Genomic DNA, 21,670 nt, shown 5'->3' with positions numbered 1-21,670 from the left:
ATGTGGCTTCTGGTGCAATGGGACACTGTGACGGAAACAAGAGCGCACAGAAACACCATTTACCTTCCTGCCGCAGTGGTACCTCTTTATCTACTTGCACCGGTATGCTTTCGAACTACTAGGTTGGCAGGAGCTGGGACAGAGCAATGGGAGCTCACCACCAACACACAGATTAGAACCGCTGACCTTCTAATCGACAAGCCCATGAGGCTCAGTGGTTTAGACCACAGCGCCACCTGCGTCCCTACTGTGGGACCACTAACAGTGACCAGGAAGGGATATAAGGGATTACGTTGCCCTTGAGGTATACTGAGCCCAAATTGTTAAGGGTCTTACAAATCAATATAAGAACCTTGAATCTGTCCCAGTAGTGTGGGCAGCCTGCACAGTCTTTGAAGCACTAGAGTTACATGCTGGCATAATTCTGTCCCCATAAACATTAGCCCTGTGGTATTTACATGCTGGGGTGAGGAACCTTTTTCCATGCAAGAGCAAGATTCCCTCACTCCCTGCTGCATAACATTCTGGAGGCCACTGCCAACTGGCTGGATCAATGGATGCTGCTCTTAACTTTGTAGACGACTTGCTAGCCATGCAAGATTCAGAGATTTGAATGTTATCTCAGACATGCAACATTTGAAATGTCATTGGAGGCCATCATTCATTCTTCCGCCACCATAAGGCCCCATGGCAGCCCACATCAGATTAAAATACAATATTAAAAGCAGTTGCAAACCAGTTAGTCACAAGAATAAGGTAGGTCCAAAAAAATCTCTGTCAAGTGTCAAAGGCCAATGTAAACCGATGTGCCTTCAGCAAATAACAGAAACTGCAGAATGAAGGTGCCAGCCCCACCTACCCACCCAGCCATGTTTTTCCCGTCAGATAATCAAGGTGACATCATTATGCTTTGAGGATACATTCTAGCCAGGCAAATGCATTGCAATTAAAGCGGATTGGTGGCATCTGCCTTCAAAATTATGGAAAGGGCTTCGTTTGGTGCAGGTATTTTATTAGTATAAACAGGTTAGTATAAATAGGGCTCCATTTTTGCACCTGCACTCTCTCTCTCTCTCTCTCTCTCTCTCTCTCTCTCTCTCTCACACACACACACACACACACACCACTTTTAATTGTTCTCTGAAACGTGGAGGGGAGGAAAAAGGAAAAGCAGGACATTCCGAGATCAAATCAGAAACAGGGATGGCTTCTGTAATTCTGGGATAGTCTCTGGAAAATCATGACACTTGGAAGGTATGGAAGATGACTCAACCAGCTTCTTGCCACCTTTCCCCCCAGGACATCCTGGATGAAACAGTCTATTCTTGGGAAACAAAATTGGCTCCAGCCTTGTGATAAGGGCTTCAGCCCCATCACATTTCTCCTCAGAATGTGTTTGTGATGAGAGGTTTATCTGAAACAGAACAAGGGGAGGGGGAGTCTATTCTAGGGCACATCATCCTGCTCTCTCTTAGAAAAAAAGTGCTCCGCTCCAAAATAAATGAGACTGTCTCTTTTTTTTATTGCAAAATTTGGCAAATTTAGAGGGCCTCTCAATTTTGTGGCAGAGACAGAAAGGTTTATTTGCGTAAAGATGGGGGTGGGAAAACCACGATCCTTTTCCAATAGCAACACCCTCTACCAAAATCCTCTTTAAACCATTCACGGAAAATGATTGATAATTTTGTCTTCAGCCAAAAAAGGTCTTGCATATGTTCCATTTTGCTGTGACAAACAAGCTTTATTAAGAACATATGGCCTTCTCTTCTAGCAAGCCATTAGGCAGAAGGCCCTTGCATGGTGACAGGACATGTGCCTTGCATGTAGAAGGCCGTGGTGTTGCCCATTACAAGGCTTGGAAAGTCTCTGGAGGGCCAATGTTAGTCAGATGAGGCAGCTGAGAGTGAAATGTCTCTCCAAAAATAGCCTCAATGTATGTACAACTGCATTAGAATTACTTTTTTTGCAGTCTTTTATCAATGCATACAGGGACGCGGGTGGCGCTGTGGGTAAAAGCCTCAGCGCCTAGGGCTTGCCGATCGAAAGGTCGGCGGTTCGAATCCCCGCAGCGGGGTGCGCTCCCGTTGTTCGGTCCCAGCGCCTGCCAACCTAGCAGTTCGAAAGCACCCCGGGTGCAAGTAAATAAATAGGGACCGCTTACTAGCGGGAAGGTAAACGGCGTTTCCGTGTGCGGCTCTGGCTCGCCAGAGCAGCGATGTCACGCTGGCCACATGACCCGGAAGTGTCTCCGGACAGCGCTGGCCCCCGGCCTCTTGAGTGAGATGGGCGCACAACCCTAGAGTCTGTCAAGACTGGCCCGTACGGGCAGGGGTACCTTTACCTTTACCTTTACCTTTATCAATGCATACATTGATTGTTTTATTCACTGCACAACAAAGGCAGTGAATAGAGAAACAGATTTTTAAAAAAATTGCTAATGTAATTCTAGGTTGCATCAACAGAACAGGGTCCAAGTCAAGGGAAGTAACAGTACCACTCTGTTTTGCCATGCCTGGAGTACTGTGTCCAGTTCTAGACACCACAATTTAAGAAGGATAATGACAAGCTGGAACGTGTGCAGAGGAGAGAGACCAAGATGATCAAGGGTCTGGAAGCCAAGCCTGATGAGGAATATTTGAGGGAGTTGGGAATATTTAGCTTGAAGAAGAGATTGAGAGGCGATATGATAGTCAGCCATCTTCAAATATGTCAACTGGAAAATGGAGCAGATATCTTTTCTGCTGCTCCAGAGGATAGGACCTGAGCCAATGTGTTCAAGTTGTAAGAAAGGAGATTCTGATGAAACATTAGGAACAACTTTTTGATGGTAAGAACTGTTAAACAGCGGAACGGACTAACTCGGATGGTGGTGGACTTTGCTGGAGGCTTTTAAACAGAGGTTGGATGGCCATCTGTTGGGATTCTTTAGCTGTGGTTCCTGCACTGCAAGGGGTTAGACTAGATGACCCTTGGGATCCTCCCAACTCTACAATTCTATAAAAATCTGAAAGCAAACTGCACCTGTCAGCAAAGTTCAGGAAAAACAACAATGGAGACTGCTGATGCATCTGTTCCATTTTGGAAAGAAGACCAGGTAATTCAAAAGGACAGTGAGATGAGAAATTTGGATGAGGAGAATCCCAAAAGCAGCCCTCATTTTTCTGCTGAGCAAAGTTCAGCAAGAAAAATGCAAGCTTGGTTCTAACTATTCCAAAGCTGGATCTAATGAGATGTTTTCCTGTCCCTTCATGGAGAAATCTTACATTCAGATGCAACATCAAGACAGGGATGGAAAGATCTGTGGGCAGGAGATTAGATGTCTGCACCCTGTTGTGTGTGTGGTTGCGCACATGGATTTCTGCATTTGTCAACATTGTTTCTTCCCATGCATTCCTCCACGGGTGTTCCTCTGTGGTGGGAAAAATGTGACACTGGAATTCATCCTCAGGCAGCATAATATATATCAGCAGAGGCCTGCAGTCAAAGATTTTGCTGGGTTCTTGAGGGTTTTCTCCAAAGGAACACTAGATTTCCACCAGTACATGGCTTTCTGCTTGCACAGTGGGACTGCCTCCCCCTCTCCTCCCCTGTATGTCCCCTTTATCTGTTCTGGGGTTCCCCCAATCAGCAAATATGGGGAGGGTGTGGGGAGTGCGCAGGGGGGAGGTCCTGTTGCACGACCAGAAATCCTGATGGGCTGTGATAGTTGGCTACCACCCCTAGTCAGTATAGAACCTGAACATTCCTCAGTTCTTCAGCAGCTGTCCTGGCTATGCACAACTCTCCTCTCTGTATTCCTACTTTCCCCAGACCCTTCTTTCCAGCTTTTCCCCCTGGACTTTTCGCTTTTCAAATCCCCACTACTAATTTCTTAAATCTCCCAGTTTGTTTCTTTTTTTCCGTCTGCCTTCTTGTGCTTGGACTTTGTTTGCCCCATCTTTCCTAGGCTTAGGTAAAGGTAAAGGGACTCCTGACCATTAGATCTAGTCATGTGATGCTCATCTTGCTTTATTGGCCGAGGGAGCCGGCGTACAGCTTCCGGGTCATGTGGCCAGCATGACTAAGCCGCTTCTGGCGAACCAGAGCAGTGCACAGAAACACCATTTACCTTCCCGCCGGAGCGGTACCTATTTATCTACTTGCAGTTTGACGTGCTTTTGAACTGCTAGGTTGGCAGGAGTTGGGACCAAACAACAGGAGCTTACCCCGTCGCGGGGATTCGAACCGCCGACCTTCTGATCGGCAAGCCCTAGGCTCTGTGGTTTAACCCACAGCGCCACCCGTGTCCAGCCCACAAAGGGACGTATGTAGCTCAGCCAATGACACAAGAGGCACTGCTGCCTTCTATTCCATGACATCAGAGCAGCTCAGCCAATCTCCGGTGGTTTCTGCACTTCTTTGTGTCACAAGAATATCAATGGGTAGTTTCCCACCTTTTTTTCTGTGAGGTTCCCTCCAAATAACAATGAGCTTACTCTTTCACAAGCCTATGGGATCATTTGTATTCACTTAAAGTTTAAACAATGCAGGTGGAGTCCAGAGAGGAAAGGATAATACTGGATAGGCTGAACAAAAACAGGACATAATGCGAGGAGAAAAAAAATTAAGAGGTTTTGTCATTCTTACAGGGTTCATGCCTCATTCATTGCAAGAAGATATTAAACAATTAAACATACGGGGGAAACTCCCTCAGAACCACACAGCCAATCAGCACTTGAGTTACTCGCAAGGATCATGCCAATCTAAGTGGTTGCTAGGCAACATCAGGTGCGATTGTACTGATGATTGCAAGTGATATGTGCCTTGATTACAGGTTTCATTACTGTAATGCGCTTAACAGCATCTTAAACAGCATCTTGAAAAGCAGAGACATCACCTTGCCAACAAAAGTCTGTATAGTTAAAGCTATGGTTTTCCCAGTAGTGATGTATGGAAGTGAGAGCTGGACCATAAAGAAGGCTGATCGCTGAAGAATTGATGCTTTTGAATTCTGGTGCTGGAGGAGACTCTTGAGAGTCCCATGGACTGCTAGAAGATCAAACCTCTCCATTCTGAAGGAAATCAGCCCTGAGTGCTCACTGGAAGGACAGATCATGAAGCTGAGGCTCCAATACTTTGGCCACCTCATGAGAAGAGAAGACTCCCTGGAAAAGACCCTGATGTTGGGAAAGATGGAGGGCACAAGGAGAAGGGGACGACAGAGGACGAGATGGTTTGGACAGTGTTCTCGAAGCTGCCAGCATGAGTTTGACCAAACTGCGGGAGGCAGTGGAAGACAGCAGTGCCTGGCGTGCTCTGGTCCATGGGGTCACGAAGAGTCGGACATGACTAAACGACTAAACAAAAATGTGCTTTGTAAGGGGTGCCCCTGAAGACAGTTTGAACACAGCTTCCTTGGAAGGGCATTCTAAATAAGATGTCTTTTGTGTGGTGTTTTACCAACACACAGGGAGGGGAGCGGTGAGCATTTGCAATTAGAGGAAACATTGCACTGAAAGAATCTTGGTGCACTCTTCTGTAAAGTCACCAAAGAATACCTCCTTTTGTAGTGTTTCATTGCAGGGAAAAGCAAAGTTGCAAATGAACTGGCAGGAGTGAAATGCTCCACTTTCGAAGTGAATTTGGAAAAATTCTCCTAGTTATACCAGAGGGATGGTGTTGGAAGACACTGGGCAAAGCAAGCTGGGGAACAATCCAGAAATGGAAAGGGAGAAATTGTTTTGTGCCAGGCAGAACTCCTTAGAGGAAGGGTGGGCTGCAAGGATAATAAACAACCATGTACAGGAAGCCTGAATCTCCACAGAGGTTGTGGGTCAAGGAAAAGGATGGTGCCAATGAGGAAATTTACGAGCAAGAGAAAGGAGAACGGATTGCCTGTGTGTGGCACATGTGACTCAGCTGCCCATGGTTTGGGGAAGCCGGTGTGCTCAGTGTTCCTGTGAAACAATAGGGATTATGAATGACTCAAGTGAGAGTGGCTATTTTCGGTAGGCATTGTTGTCAATGGATGAAGCAGATGATGTGGTCCCCAAACTGCCATTTCCTCCGACTGAGAATTTTCCCTGATTGCCAACTTGGCCGTGATCATTTATCAGCAGGAGACTTCATCACCGCTTCTGCATTGTGCCTTTTGAGCTTTCTTGTACGGGGGCCGGCCCTAACAAGAGGCAATATGAGGCAGAGGCCTCTAGCAGCAGAATTTGACTGTTATTACAGGTTGGAGTTTTGTATTTTATTCTATTTATTGAGGCTCAAACAGTATAAGTATCTGAGAGAGCAATGAGAGAGGTGTAAGAGAAAGTATATTTTCATGGAACATTGTGGGGGGTGCGGCTGTTTGCAGGATGGGAGAGGGCGTAGGATGATGGGGGTCTGAGGTTAGGTATAGCGTTCCCAGGTCAGGAGCATCCCAAAGATTTCAGGGCCCAAACCTGAGACCTAAAAGTGGCCTTTGGTGATGTCACAGGGGTAGGTCCCATTGACGTTATTAATCACGACACAATAAGCATTAACCACAGTCAGGGACCTCAGAGCGGCTTTGCAATAATTTGCAAGCTGCAGGCATCATCATCCTCACCACCACCACCAATAATTGTAAGGTTAACTCACCTACCTGCAGATTTAAACACTCCCCCTGCCACCTAGGGGAGGGGCTGGAAACTGGGAGACTTCAGGTGAGCCATGGGGGTGGTCTCACAGCCTTAGTTAGGAGGGATGGGGAAAGGGGCCTTGGGATAAGGAATGAACAGAGGGAATGACAAGTGACAAAGGTGATGGGGTCAGGAGTGGAGCTTCCTTCCACCCCCAGTCTGATCACTTTGTCTTGGAACATGCATAGAGGTTGATCTTCAACTGGCTTCTAGTTTATTGACATGGGTGGCGCTGTGGGTTAAACCACAGAGCCTAGGACTTGCCGATCAGAAGGTCGGCAGTTCAAATCCCTGTGACGGGGTGAGCTCCCATTGCTCGGTCCCTGCTCCTGCCAACCGAGTTCAAAAGCACTTCAAAGTGCAAGTAGATAAATAGGTACCACTCTGGCGGGAAGGTAAACGGCGTTTCCGTGTGCTGCTCTGGTTTGCCAGAAGCGGCTTAGTCATGCTGGCCACATGACCCGGAAGCTGTACACCAGCTCCCTTGACCAATACAGTGAGATGAGCGCCGCAACCCCAGAGTCAGTCACGACTGGACCTAATGGTCAGGAGTCCCTTTATCTTTACCTAGCACTCCTTTTAAGATCTTCCATAGATGCTGCTGAGACCATTCGTGCTAAATATAATGAATCAAGATGTTTAAACAAGCTTAATGAACAGAAAGGCTGCACAACAAATTACTTCTAATAGTGTGCTTTGTCACATTATTTGTTTGCATCATTTGGTCTGGGGGGAGGTCCAGCTCCCACTAGAAAGGGTTGCCAGGGGGAATCTTCTGCCTCTGGCATCAAAATGCCTTGGCCCAGCCATGGTTCTTACTTCTCTGCCCCTTCCTAAAAATCTCTATGTGCGTGCATACCTTCAGAAAGCCTTATCTCGCCCCCCTCTCTCTCCCAGAGTCAAGCTTGTTGCTGTTATTCCTCTGCATGGAGAAAATTTTGCAAATGCAATCTGTTTATCATAAAAAGCAGAACCTCTTCTACCGCTCTTCCATTCCAAGGTCAGAGTAACCCCAAAGGTTTGTGGTGCTGTTACCCAGGCCAAGCTCAAGTGGCCATATTTGTCTTGCCAGCTTTCTTATTCTGCTGTTTTATTTCACTTGAATAGTTCAGCAAACTGGAGGCAAAACACAGCAGGGAGAGGCTGCTGTTGCCAGCTATAAACCCTTCTATTTAAACAATTTTTAAAATAAAAGATATGATGTCCCTGTTTAGGGAAGTTTTTAATGTTGAATGCTGTACTGTGTTTTTAATATTCGGTCGGGAGTCACCCAGAGTGGCTGGGGAAACCCAGCCAGATGGGCAGGGTATAAATAATTTATTTATTTATTTATTTATTTATTTGCGGCACCATAATTTGATTATTTTGCACATTAGGCCTTCAGGCATCTCAAAAAATGGGAATGGATGCCGTGAAAGTCAAATGGGCTGTCAATAGACTAGGGAGCGATGATCCGTCAATTTCACTTTTCTCTTCCTTTTTTTATAAAAATCTTAAATTCAGTTCTCCACAGTTGTGCAGCAATTTTCCACCGGTTTTAAAATCCCTATGAAAACTCACCAGCATTTTAGAACTGATTTCATCAAAGCAGCACATTTTTAATGCAATGTTGAATAATAAACACATTTTTGCAAGGGTTTTCCCCCAATATGATGCAGCTTTGTACATTATTTTCACTTATATATGCATTTCTATGTACACTTTCCCCTAATATATTTATTTTAGTGCATACTGGTTGCAGAACTGCACTGCATTTTTTTAAAAATAAAAATTTCAAAGGGCAGCTGTGTTTTAGTTCTCACATTGCTTCAAGAAGTACAAATTTAGTCATTTCTTGTTGACATGCAGGCTTGCAATCAATTGGACATGGCACAAAAGGAAAAGGGGACTGAGGAGGGAAGAGGAAAGCAAGCAGAGGAGCAGCTACTCCTTCATTGGTCAATGGATGAAGCCAGGCTGGTCTCCCCCTTGCCATGATTTCCACATGGCACAACCAGATGCAGAGAATTTCTGCGCACTTATTCTAAATTTCACACACCAAAAAATAAAACATTGGCCCAAGTAACTCCATGCTACAGAATATATTCAGATGTATCCCCTTGCAGTGCCTCATACCTTCCAGTTGTGCTCTCATCCATGACAGGAAACCTGTAAGGATCAAAGACTTGTCACTGAAAGTTTGCTTAACACGAATTTCAAAGCAAAATGTGAAAATTTAGATTGCAAGCGTATATGTACTGGATTTTTTTTTTAAAAAAGTCTTAATACTGATTACATTTACCATTTATGAAAGAAAAAGTATTAAAGTGACTTGACAAGATAAAATGCAAGAAACCGAAGCAATTTAAAACCAGAAAAAAAATGCTCATTCAGTAAAACAGAGTATGAATAAGGACAAATCACCACTAAAATATGAGCCTCATGGAAGGAGGAAGTTTAAGGAAGTGCACTGTAAGAGAAGCATGTGAGGAACTTCAAGGGCAGTTGAAAGGGTTTCCACTTGCCTGGTGAAATTTCCTAGGTGGGTAGAGAAGGACTGTCCACAAAGTCTCAGGTTGTCAATGGTTTTTGCAACAAGTGAATCACTGACCCAAATATGGAATAACTGAAGCCAAAAGAGTTCCAAAATCAGCCCCATTACTTTCCTCAGGGGGAGTTTTGGATTTCCTCAGTGGGGGAGCATCTGTTTCACACACAGAAGGCCGCAGGTTCCTGCATCTCCTGGTAGGGCTGTGAGAGACGCCCTTTCTGAAACCCTGGAGAGATGCTGCTGGTCAATATAGTAGTCAGTAGTAAGTTGGATGTCCCTACGTACAAGGCAGCTTAGTTCATGACCTGGAAAAACCTGACGTTGGGCAAGAAAGATGACCTCTTCTTGGCCTGCACAAGACTTGGTCTTGCAGCAGCCAAGAAAGCTATTAATGGTTGGCAATTGTGGTGGTGTTTGAAGGGGGAATGTCACAACAGGATCTGGCCTGAATCCCACCCATCCGTCCAATGTAACCCCTGATGAGCTGTAAGGAGGAGAAAACACTTCAAGTTGAAATGGGGAGCAAACTGGGCCCAGTTCACAGGAGTCACCAAGATGCTGAGTGCCCCCAGCTCCTCCTCAACTCTCATTTCCTATTCTCATTCATTACCACCCTCTTGGCTGGTCACTCTGGAATGTTTAAGTAATTTGACCCTGGTCTTTTGGACAATGCTAGAAGCTGCAAAGGTTGTTTCAGAGGACCAGTCTTTAGCATCTTCTTTCTCACTCTTGGGGACTTTGCTCCATCCTTGTCCTGTAAGACGAATATTTATGTGTGTGTTTTAAATGATATCGTGTTGATATATTTTTCCTAAGCCTGATGATGTTGTATTGATGTTTTTTTCTTTATTGCTGATTTTAAGTATTCAACATCTTTTAAATACAGTGGACCCTCCGGATACGAATTATATTCATTCCGGGGGTCCGTCCGCAACCTGAAAAGTCTGTAGGCAGAGGCGCTGCTTCTGTGCATGTGCATGGTGCTATTGAATGCTTCTGCGCATGAGCGCGCGGCAAAACCCAGAAGTATACACGTTCATAACCTGAAAGTTACATATACAGAGCGGTACGTAACTAGAGGGTCCACTGTAGTTGTTTTAACTGTTTTTACCAATAATTTTATTGTTTTATTTTTTTATGTAAACCTCTTTGAAGTTTTTATTACAATCAAGTGGTCTATGGATAGCTCAGTTGGTATAGCATGAGACTCTTAATCTCAGGGTTGTGGGTTCGAGACCCATTTTGGGTGAAAAGATTCCTGCATTGCAGGGGGTTAGACTAGATGATCCTCATGGTACCTTCCAACTCTACAGTTCTATGATCCTGTGATCCTGTTGGTCTACTGTTGGCATCTGCCTGTCTCGGGAGACAATGGAGGAATGTGCCTTTGGGGCTGAAAACAAACTGTTGAAAGGTTAGCTTCTACATGCAAAACACGTGCTCTACTACTAAACTACCTGGTTTGTTGACCAGGATTTGATCAACGAGTGACTGTTGTCATGATAAGAGATTATTACATGCTTCCAAAGTTTATGTCTGACTCTCTACATATTGGGGGAATCAAAGGACTGGAGAAAAGCAAGCAGCTGTGAAAGATTATAACTCTTTTAGCTAGGTAAATCTTCCTGCTATTGTGGTCAAGGCTGACTGTGGTAGGTTTTTTGATGGACGCCCCCATTACCATGTGGTTGCTGGGGGTTTCCATTTAGTGTAATTAACACTGACCTCAGCAGAGAGATGCCGAGCCCTCGAGGCTGTTAAATGCATGTAAAGGCGGCATGAGGGTAATTTAATTTTGGTTCAGCCATTTATTTTTGAAATGTTTGATATTGGGAGGGGGAAGATAAAGAGAGGGAGTGTAAATGGATTCAGCACTCCCAAGAGGTGCCAGACAGAAGGCTACAAAGAGGCCTGGAGCATAAATGAGAACTGGAATCTTTGTTGGTAGATGGGCATCTGCACCAGCAAGCAGCCACCTCTGAATAGCTAAGGGGCATAGCGTGGGTTGCCTGTGCCCAGGGCAGGGCAAGGGGACTGGGCAGTAGTCAGTCCTTTCACTGGGACCAGCATCTAATCAAGGGAGTCTCTCCTTCCATAACAGCTCAAACTTGGGAGCAGAGATAAAACAGGCAAACACCAAGCCAGGAGCGCCGTGGTGTTGCCTCAGCTTCCTGTCCTTGCAGCAAGGTGCTTTGGCAATGCATGTGGCTCCAGCAGTGCTTTCCTGCCTTCTTCTTCCTCCCTCTGTCCATGGGGGGGGGGGCAATGGCAATGGCTTCAGCTTCCCTCCCTCTCAGCCAGCCCAGGGGAGTGGGCATCCCTTCGCTGGCCACAAAGAGAAGAAAGAGGTGGTGGTAGCTCCCCAGCCCCAAAGGCCCGGCCCAGATGCAGCTTGCCTCCCTGCGGCTCTGGTCTCAGTGAGGGAGCCTGTCATGGGAGTACCTGGTTGCTCCACCTCATAAATTTACACCTGCACCTCATGCCACTGAAATAGTCCCCCATGTTTTCGTTTGTTTACGGAAGAAAAAGATAAGAAGGGGAGGACAAAGTCTTGCTTTTGCACCACTGAGTTAACACAAAAGCCCTCTGCTCTGCAGTTGGGATGGCCTAATTGCAACCTAGACACAAACCTTAAAAAGCCACAGGAAGTCACCTTTTACCGAGTCAGACTATTGGTCTTCCTTGACAAGTACTGTCTGCATGGACTGAACATATGAAGAGTCTTCTGGATCAGGCCAGTGGCCCAACTAGTCCAGCATCCTGTTCTCACAGTGGCCAAGCAGATGGCCTGGTTGACCTCTTACTTGCCCCCCCCCTCCAAGTCCCCAAAATAGCAACCTTTCCTTCTGGGGAGCTGCTCCATCCCTTTCATCATTTGGGTTGACCTTTTCTGAACCCGTTCTGGATGCTTGCCTGTTGCCTGGCTGATAGGAAAAGAATTGCGAGGGAAAGAATTGTAGAAAAGCTGGAACTACCTGCCTCTGAAGGAAATAGGGAGGCCATACAATGCTATCTGATTCCTGTAAAAGTGCGTTGACCTCATATCACCTTGCTATGAAGGCTGGCTTATATACAGGTCCGGACACTTACCAGAGATGGATTTCTCTATGGAGAAAGCTTTTCACTGCATGTTTGTAGTGCACACGTGAGGGGCTCCTCTCGCCTGTTGCCATATGGGAGCGCCCAACACCTCCCGGAAGTGGCCTGCAGGAATCTCGGCATTGGCATCTCATATCCATCTGGCAACTATCTCAGCAAGCACAAGTGAATGCAGGGAGCAGATAAGACTCAAAGCCATGGTTTCCCACATGGCCTGTGCAACACACAAAGGAACCGGTGATAAAGAGAATAAAGCAAAAATCCAGGCATGATCAACGAGGCAAACAGAAATCTTTCAGACTCCTGTGACAGATACCAGAAGGGCAAAAGGCCAGAACAACCAGAAAAGCAATGGGAGTTTATGATATGGGATGCGTCCAGAAAGCTCAGATCCTGCCACATCTGCACCATAGATGTAAATCACTATTATACCACTTTAGATATTCAAATGATAGACTGGGAAAGGCTAGGGAAGACAGATCTGAAATTTACGGCATGTACTTTACTGAAAGAAAATTACATGAAAATGATGTGCCGGTGACACTTGACCCCCGTTAAGTTAGCAAAAATATAGAGAATAAATGTTGGAAATGTAAAGAGACAGAAGGAACCTTTTACCACATGTGGTGGAAATGTAAGGTAGTCAAAACATTCTGGGAAATGATTTATAATGAAATGGGGAAAAATGCTTAAAGTAACTTTTATTAAAAAAAATCCAGAAGGTTTTCTGTTAGGAATTATAGGTACAGAGATCCCAAAAGATCAAAGGAAGCTGTTTATTTATGTGTGCCACAACAGTCGCCCAGATGGTGTTAGCCCAGAAATGGAAGGAAGAAGCAGTCCTGACAAAAGAAGAATGGCAAACCAAGTTAATGGACTATGCTGAAATGGCAAAATTAACCGGGAAGCTCAGAAATCAAGACGACAACAAATACAAAAAAGAATGGGAAATGTTTATTATGTAGTTACAAAATTATTGTAAACAGGTTGAAACATTAGTAGGATTTTAGGAACACTTGTAATTAAGGAGGATTTATAGATAATATGGGTTGTGAAAAACTGGAATACTATTGATATGCAGTTGAAAATAAAATCTGAAGGACCCAGGGACGAGATGGAGGGAAGTCGTGACATTCATAGAATCTCAATTTTTTTTTGGATTTGATAATGGTTTTGGTTGTATATATATCACTTTTTTTCTCTTTTCTGTTATTTCTTTTTGAGAAGCAAATAAAAAATATTAAAAACAAAACAAGACTATTATACCACTTTAGAACATAGCCATTTTGATTGGGAGCCACTGGTAGCCTGATCCACCATATGCTTAAAGCAGTACCATACCATTATCAACAGCTATGATTCCCCCCCCCCCCAAGAATCTTGGGCATTGTAGTTTGTTAAGCATGCTGAGAATGGCTAGGAGATGCTGATTCCCCTCTCACAGAGCTAAATTTCCCAGAGTTTCTTGAGAAGAGAGATTGATTGTTAAAACACTCTGGAAATTGTACAGACACAACCAGGTGTAGAGGTGCTGTCCTGGTCTCCTTTGGGACGAAGGCTGGGATGCAAATCTAATAAATAGAGGCCAGTTTTTGGAAATAATGACTGCCATTTAAATAAAAACACATCTCGCCATGGTGGCAAACACATCTGTCCCTAGAAACATGCTGGGTCTGCTGCACAGGTGCTGCTCACCTGGGCAACTTCAAGGCTCCTACCTTTTCTCTCTCTTCCTAACAGGGTTCATTAACCTTAAACCGGACTTGGACACTGGGCAGCCCTTCAGACAGAGGGCTGTCCCCTGCAAAGCAGGACACACGACCACCCCATGAAAGGTGAGACCCACCTTTTAAAAACAAAAACCCTCCAAAATCTAAGCTCCAGGAAGAGTGTCTCACATCTAAGGATTTGTAGGCTGTGCTGACCTTGTTGTGGGTGTCAGAAAGTCCAGCTACTTTGGGTTGACTAATTTGCTTTCAACTGGGAGCAGTTAAATGGCCTCACTGGTGACGCCTGAGACAGCTCGGAATGAGTAATGAGAGGGTGGAGGAAGCTGTTTTACAAGGGAGGAGAGACCCTTCGTGCGTTCAGCAGGCCAAAGGCGCAGGCTTTTCTCGGGGGCTGAAGGGGGCCCAAACTGGGAGGCTTGTTGAGAGGAGGAACATGTAGGTCTGGGGGAAAGGGGATACAGGAGGTTGCGGAAAACTCTGGAGAATCAAGGGAAAGGTTGGGCCAGGCCTGTTAAAGCGAGGTCAAACCGATAAAAAGTTTCTGCGAGTCTGAGAAAGTGTGTGTAATTGGTCACCCTCTGGAGATGGTTTTGGCAGGGCTGCACATGTAATAGCTATCAAGTGCAATTCAGTGGTTTAGCAGATTGGAAAGGACTGGTGCGGCGTTGGGGAAAGTCGAGGAGGCGGGCTGAGCCTGCTAGGGAGTCTCCGCACTTTGCACAGTGCCCAAATGCAATCTGTTTCTGCCACTTGAACAGATTTGCCTCTTAGCATCTGCAAAAACACTCGTCTCGTGCTGCGTCATAGTGTTGCAAGCAAGAAGAAGCTGGGTGCTTCCATTCCCTGCCAGCCTTCGGTGCTGCATGCAATGAGGTCAAAAAAATCCCCTCGGTTTTCCAGGGTATGGCCAGCAGCGAAGGAAGCCGTTCGGAGGAAGCCATGGGGCGGGATGCACCACAAGGCCTCTGGAGTCTGCCTGCCTCCTCCCATTCAGCCGCCCTACAGCTGGGGGGGAGGCAGCGGGTGGACCGTTTGGGCAGCCCGCTGCAGGCCCCAAGATGAGTGCCGCCCGGCATTTTGTCACCCCCCACAGTGGTGACACCCGGGGTGGCCCGCCCCCACCGGCCCCCCTTCCTCCGCCCCTAGGTATGGCAAAATCAAGGAAAGGCAGATGTAGATGGTAGTGAATGTCTCGGGGAGAACACGAAGCAGAGACTGTAAGGACACCTATGATGTGTGATCTACAAAGACACATGAGACTTGGCCCTCCCTCTCTCCTTTTCTGAAGATTCAAATATCTGCCACCTGCCCTCTTGCTTTAAAGAAACTTTCACACCTAGGACAAAGGGCCTCTGAGCATTTGCACAGTTGCTTTGCTCAAAGGGAAAGAAATTATTACAAAAAATACTGATGGACCTAAGCAGAGCGTCCTGGGCAAGCTCTTCTGCATTGTCATAAAAGGTAAAGGTAAAGAGACTCCTGACCATTAGGTCCAGTCATAGACGACTCTGGGGTTGTGGCGCTCATCTTGCTTTATTGGCCGAAGGAGCCAGCATACGGCTTCTGGGTCATGTGGCCAGCATGACTAAGCTGCTTCTGGTGAACCAGAGCAGTGCACAGAAACATTGTTTACCTTCCCACCAGAGCAGTACCTATTTATCTACTTGCACTTTGACGTGCTTTCAAACTGCTAGGTGGGCAGGAGCAGGGACCGAACAATGGGAGCTCACCCCGTTGCGGGGATTTGAACTGCCGACCTTCTGATCTGCAAGCCCTAGGCTCTGTGGTTTAACCCACAATGCCACCCGCATCCCAGTCTACATTGCCCTAAAACAGGTCAAAACAGAATGGCATAATATTTGCACAACCTAATTCCTAGGTGCAGAATTAAGTAGCAATCTGATACATTTCACCATAGTGGGGAAGACTGTGACCAAGTGACCTGTGTGCCTGCTAAGTCTACTGTAAGTAGATTGTAGTGCTTTCAATGCATGGTGTGCTTGTGGCCTAAGTGTCTGTACCACATCGTTGACAGTAGCTGCTGTCAGGAGGTGGGAGGGGAGGGAATGGGATGGCAGGCCATGGGCTCATTGGTTCCCAGGCCTTTTCTGGGCATTTTCCCCATTGGTTCCAGGAATTCATCCCAGGTGCCTCCTACCCTATCAAAACCACCATTCAGAATTGTGGTTAAAGAAGATTCTTTAAATCTAAAAAACACAGCAAGATTCAAAACTGTAAAAATATACTCCTTTTGGGGAAAAGGTGTTTCACGTTATTTCCAAAATTCCACAGCAATCCCAATTTGGCTCTTGCCTTGTTATCATTAGACTCAAATTTAAACAATTACCTTAAATGCAGAGATTTAGTATTTCTTCTATTATCAGCAGCCCAATTAACAATAGCCCGATACTGGAAACAACCTATAGAAATCCCCATTGAAATCTGGTTGAATAATATTTGGAATGTGGCTTCATTGGAATGCCTTATTCGCCACAGACGGGTAATTGAAGTATAGACACTTTTGGCGGGACTTGGCTTTCTGTCTTTTCCTTTAGAAACGAGACAGAAGATACTTTTATTCCACCAACAACACAAAAATCTCTGCGGAGAGGGTAGCCAGATTGACAAAGCATAAATAAATGTATTGCTTGTGTACTGTGTACAGCACATGAAACTGAATAAGATGGAACAAGTTATTGTAGTTATATATTGCTCTTGTATTTACCGGTACATGAAAATCAATAAAAATTATTTGGGTGGGGCAAGGAACCAGTAACAATTATTTGCACATTTATTCAAAATCCAATTAAAACTAAAATGGGTGAACTTGATGCAGTGATACCAACTTTTCAGGGACTGGTTGTCATTTGCATCTTCAGTGCCCCCCTGCTGCCCCCTTGCCTCTTAGAGTCCCCCTAGGTAACCCAGCCCTCCCAGGGGGCAGTACCGCTAATTTGGGAACCATAGGATTACAGGAATGCACTGTGCGCCCCCCTCACCCCAGGCGATGTCTCAATGCACAAGCATGCTCAGCTACAACATAGCGCGCACATGTTCAAGAATGGCCCGGCTTGAAATTGCAGCCATTCTTTCCATTCTCTAAATCTGGCAACCAGCCAAGAGGATAACATTTCGGCTGTGCCAGTAAAGTGCTGGCTGGCTGGATACCCTATAACATTTTCAGCTTGATGTCCCCGTCCCCCCCCGCCAAGAAACTGGAACTGAAATGTTACTGAAGTGCTTGGGATTACATCTTGAAACGAGTTGTTATTGACGCAAGTGAAACAGCAACAAAGTGTTGCAGCGTGGAACGCTCCTGTCCAGCTGCACCTCTTCTGAGAGACCTCCGCTTCATGTTTCCTTCCCGCACTGGCGGAGGAAGAGCAATGTGGGGGGGAGCGCACTGCCCCCGGCAGTGCGATCCCAGTAGGGTGTCATCGCGGCTGCCCTGCCCCCAGGACGCGCGACAGCCCTGCCCCCGCCTGCTCTCTGCCCCCTGGTGTCAGAGCATGAAGCTCCGCCACTGCCTTCCCACACACTTTTTTGGGTTTCCTCCCTCCAGCAGTCAGCTAGCAACTGAGTTCATTTGTGGGTCCATCTCGCTGAACATTGGGCATCATTATTGGAGGTGACTCTTCAGGGTTTCAGAGAGAGATTTTGCCCAGTCCTACCTGGAGCTGCCAGGGACTGAATCTGGGACCTCCTGCATGCAAAACAATGTGAGCCTGCCCACCCCCCACATTCCTCTTTTTTTCAGTGTTTTGCTTGGATTCCAAACTTTAGGAAAGAGTTCTGCCTTGTAGACTGATGCACATCTTATTTAGATGTAAATATGTGCTAGTCCAATGATGGCTTGTTGAGAAAAAGATTCAGCTGATTTCTTTTTAAGAATTCACATGCAAGTATATCAGGACTGACTACAAGATAAACACCTGACTGTTGTTGATCTTTCAACCAGATGCAACTGTTTTCTTTTTGTCCCCTCCAGGGCCCGTTTCACATAACTCCAGCCTAGCGATTCTCTATTTTTCTTTGCCGAGCAAAAGATCTCTGTGTTGTTCAGGCTAATCTCTCCTCTCTGAACCTCCTCAGGGCTGATAATGGGGAACTTTTCCACTGCTTCTGAAATGTTGCTTTTCCAGATTAAGAAATAATGCCTTGCGGAATCCCGGTTTGCAATAACAACGGCAGTTATTAATGAAATGTAATTTGGGAGGAAATCTAGCCTCCCTTTTGGGTGAAACGCTCAGCCATTTGGGAAAAGGAAGGCAGGGTGTCTTCTCATTGGGAATCCAGTACAATTCCACAGAAGGATGAAACTGGCTAGCTTGATCCCCTGCCAGGAAACAAATACTCCTCACAATAAAAGGAAATAATAATAAAAAAAGACTTTAAAGGAAGTGGTAGCTAGGAGGCTTCTCCTGTAACTTTATGGATCATACAAGATGTAATTATTTTTCCATTCTGATTTGCAGTTTCTATCCAGTCTTTTTGGCCGTTGTTCAGCGCTCCACCTGACCTAAATAAATAAATAATAATAATAATAAAACTCTGCATGAGTCACAATACAAAAATTGGCCTTGCGGACTTTAACTCTGTAAATGCACCCAAACCTCAGTCCTCTGTGGATGGTTCCGTTCATCTCAGGTGCTGTTTGAGACTTCCCACACTGCGCTTTTAAAAGGGTGACAAGCAAGTGTCTGACTCACCAGTTTGTTACACCTCAAATGCATAAGTTGTGAAGAAGTCCATACGAACGCCAGTTTAGGTTATGGCAGGCATGGGGGGATCTGTGGCACTGGAGAAGGTGGACTACAGCTCCCATCCTCCTTGACTGTCGGCAATGCTGGTCAGGGCTGATGGGAGGTGAGAGTCCAGAAAGTGGTTGCAGGGGGCGCAGGTCTCCCATCCTTGGGTTATAGAATGGGTTTGCCCATCAAAGAACTGGAATTAGCTGCAGCCGCATTCAGGGGTAAAGCCAGAATGGTTGCAGGGTAATGTGTAAATCAGTTGTATAGGATTTTTGTTGGAAAGTGAAGACTTGAAGTGGTAGGGGCTGTCACTCTTAGAATTGTAGCATTGGGAGAGACCCCTAAGAGTCATCTAGTCCAAGTCCCTGCATACAGAAGGTCATGTTGTTGTTTAGTCGTTTAGTCGTGTCCGACTCCATGACCCCATGGACCAGAGCACGCCAGGCACTCCTGTCTTCCACACCCTCCCGCAGTTTGGTCAAACTCATGCTGGTAGCTTTGAGAACACTGTCCAGCCATCTCGTCCTCTGTTGTCCCCTTCTCCTTGTGCCCTCCATCTTTCCCAACATCAGGGTCTTTTCCAAGGAGTCTTCTCTTCTCATGAGGTGGCCAAAGTATTGGAGTCTCAGCTTCAGGATCTGTCCTTCCAGTGAGCACTCAGGGCTGATTTCCTTCAGAATGGAACAGAAGGTCATACAGAAGGTCAATTCATAGCTCCAACAAGGACCAGGAAAGACCCGATGCTAACCATGGTCCTGTCCACACCATACATTTAAAGTACTCTTATACCACTTGGACAGCCATAGCTTCCCCTTTGGTAGTCTGTTAAGGGAATTGTAGCTCTGGGAGAACCCTCGTCACCCTTAGTAAACTACAGTTCCCAGGATTCTTTGGGGGAAACCATGACTGTTGAAGTGATGAGAAACAACTCAACCTGTTGTCTAGTGACCATCACCCGGACTCATGCTAGCAAATTCAATTAAGTTCATAGACTCTTGGGATTCTAGAGTTAGAAGGGACACACAGCTAAGTTAACGGCCGATGAGTAGGGATGTGTGAACCTGGCAGTTTTGGCTTCTTTGTCTCATTTTTTCCTATGTTAAGTTCAGCTCTCTACATTTCCACATCGGTCTGTTTGTGTGGTTTCCTTTTTTTAAGTCCTCATGAAAATTCATCAGTCTTTTAACAGGCATTTCTACTCAAATGCATATTTTTGTAGGGAATCTTGACTTACATGTGCATTTTTTGCAAAGCAATTTTCTCGTATGTGAGGCACTCTTGTATGCCGTTTTCACAATGCAGGCAATCTCTAGGCGTACTTTGCCCTGGTGTATGCATTTGTGATCACATTACTCGGCTGGAGGGCTTGCACTACAAAATTTGGTGAGAAGAGTGAGGAAATAATGCAGCATGTACCTCTTGCGTGGCTTACTCTTCCTCTGAGAGACAGACAGACAGACAGACAGACAGACAGGGTAATGGAGACAGTGTTGAGAAGGATATGGGTCCATGCTAAGGTGGGGGCGGGGGGCGGGGAAGGGATCTCACTGAGGACATTTTGCCCAAAGCTGCCTCCCTGCAGAAAAACTTTGATCACCCATGGAAGGCTATCCTTCATGGATCCCATTTCTCAAAGGGGTATTTGCTAATGACCATTGCTACATTTTGTCGCAATGCATTCTCCGAACGGGTTATATTTACAAGTCCTTGGGAAAGCTGTGTTTTCAACGGTATTTTTTTAAAAAAATAAATAAAGATATTTATTTTTACATCAAAGAATTTTTCCGAAAGCTGCTTTTTTTTTTTTTAAGCTCCCCGCTCCCCCAAAAGTTAAAAGGTTCTGAGTGACACCAAACCAAACATTTCTCCCTTATGTACACACTTGGACCAGTCCTAAGCATGCGGTAAGAAGTAACGGAAAACCTTCTCCTAATAGACAGAGCAGACACAGAAGAACGGTCCAAGTTCCAGGCACAAAGGATTCTGGGAAATGTCAGCATCCCCCCGGTCAGTGCTCTTGCTCCCTGAGAACCATCATTCGGTGTGTTTATTTGTGAAAATGCAGTTCCCGTTTCGTTCTTCATTGCCTTATATAGCAAGGCAGCCGGGGGCCTAGACTACAAGCAAGGAGGAGGGTTGGGGTGAGGGGAAGCTCATCCAAGTCCCAGCAGTGGAAAGAGGTTCAATGCAACTAAGCTTCCAGGCTTGGAAAATGACAGATATGTGCATTTCTGGAATGGGGATATTGCTGGCAATTTTTTTATCTTTTTTTTGCAAGTTCCTTTTCAAACAATGGGCTCCCATTGCAGTCACAAAGAAACAGTCCAGCAGGGCTCTTCTTGTGTTAGTTGTTTTCAATTGTTTTTATATTGTGTTTGAATGCTGTGATCTGCCCCAGGACTTTAGGGTGAAGGGGTGGGAATGAATGAATGAATGAATGAATAAATAAATGTAATACCGTATCAAGGTATCTATCAAGCACTAAGGTAAAGGTAAAGGGACTCCTGACCATTAGGTCCAGTTGTGGCCAACTCTGGGGTTGCGGTGCTCATCTCGCTTTATTGGCCGAGGGAGCCGGCATACAGCTTCCGGGTCATGTGGCCAGCATGACTAAGCTGCTTCTGGTGAACCAGAGCTGTGCACAGAAACGCCGTTTACCTTCCCGCCGGAGTGGTACCTATTTATCTACTTGCACTTTGATGTGCTTTTGAACTGCTAGGTTGGCAGGAGCAGGGACCGAACAACGGGAGCTCACCCTGTCGTGGGGATTCAAACCGCCGACCTTCTGATTGGCAAGTCCTAGGCTCTGTGGTTTAACCCACAGCGCCACCCGCGTCCCCTATAAACCACTATTTTTCTAGAAAAAGAGGTGCTGGAAGTCACCACGAATACCTCACTGGTTCTCCTATA

The sequence above is a fragment of the Podarcis muralis genome, chromosome 15 (assembly GCF_964188315.1).
Source record: "Podarcis muralis chromosome 15, rPodMur119.hap1.1, whole genome shotgun sequence".
NCBI lineage: Eukaryota > Metazoa > Chordata > Lepidosauria > Squamata > Lacertidae > Podarcis > Podarcis muralis.
Note: the sequence above shows the minus strand (reverse complement) of the source record.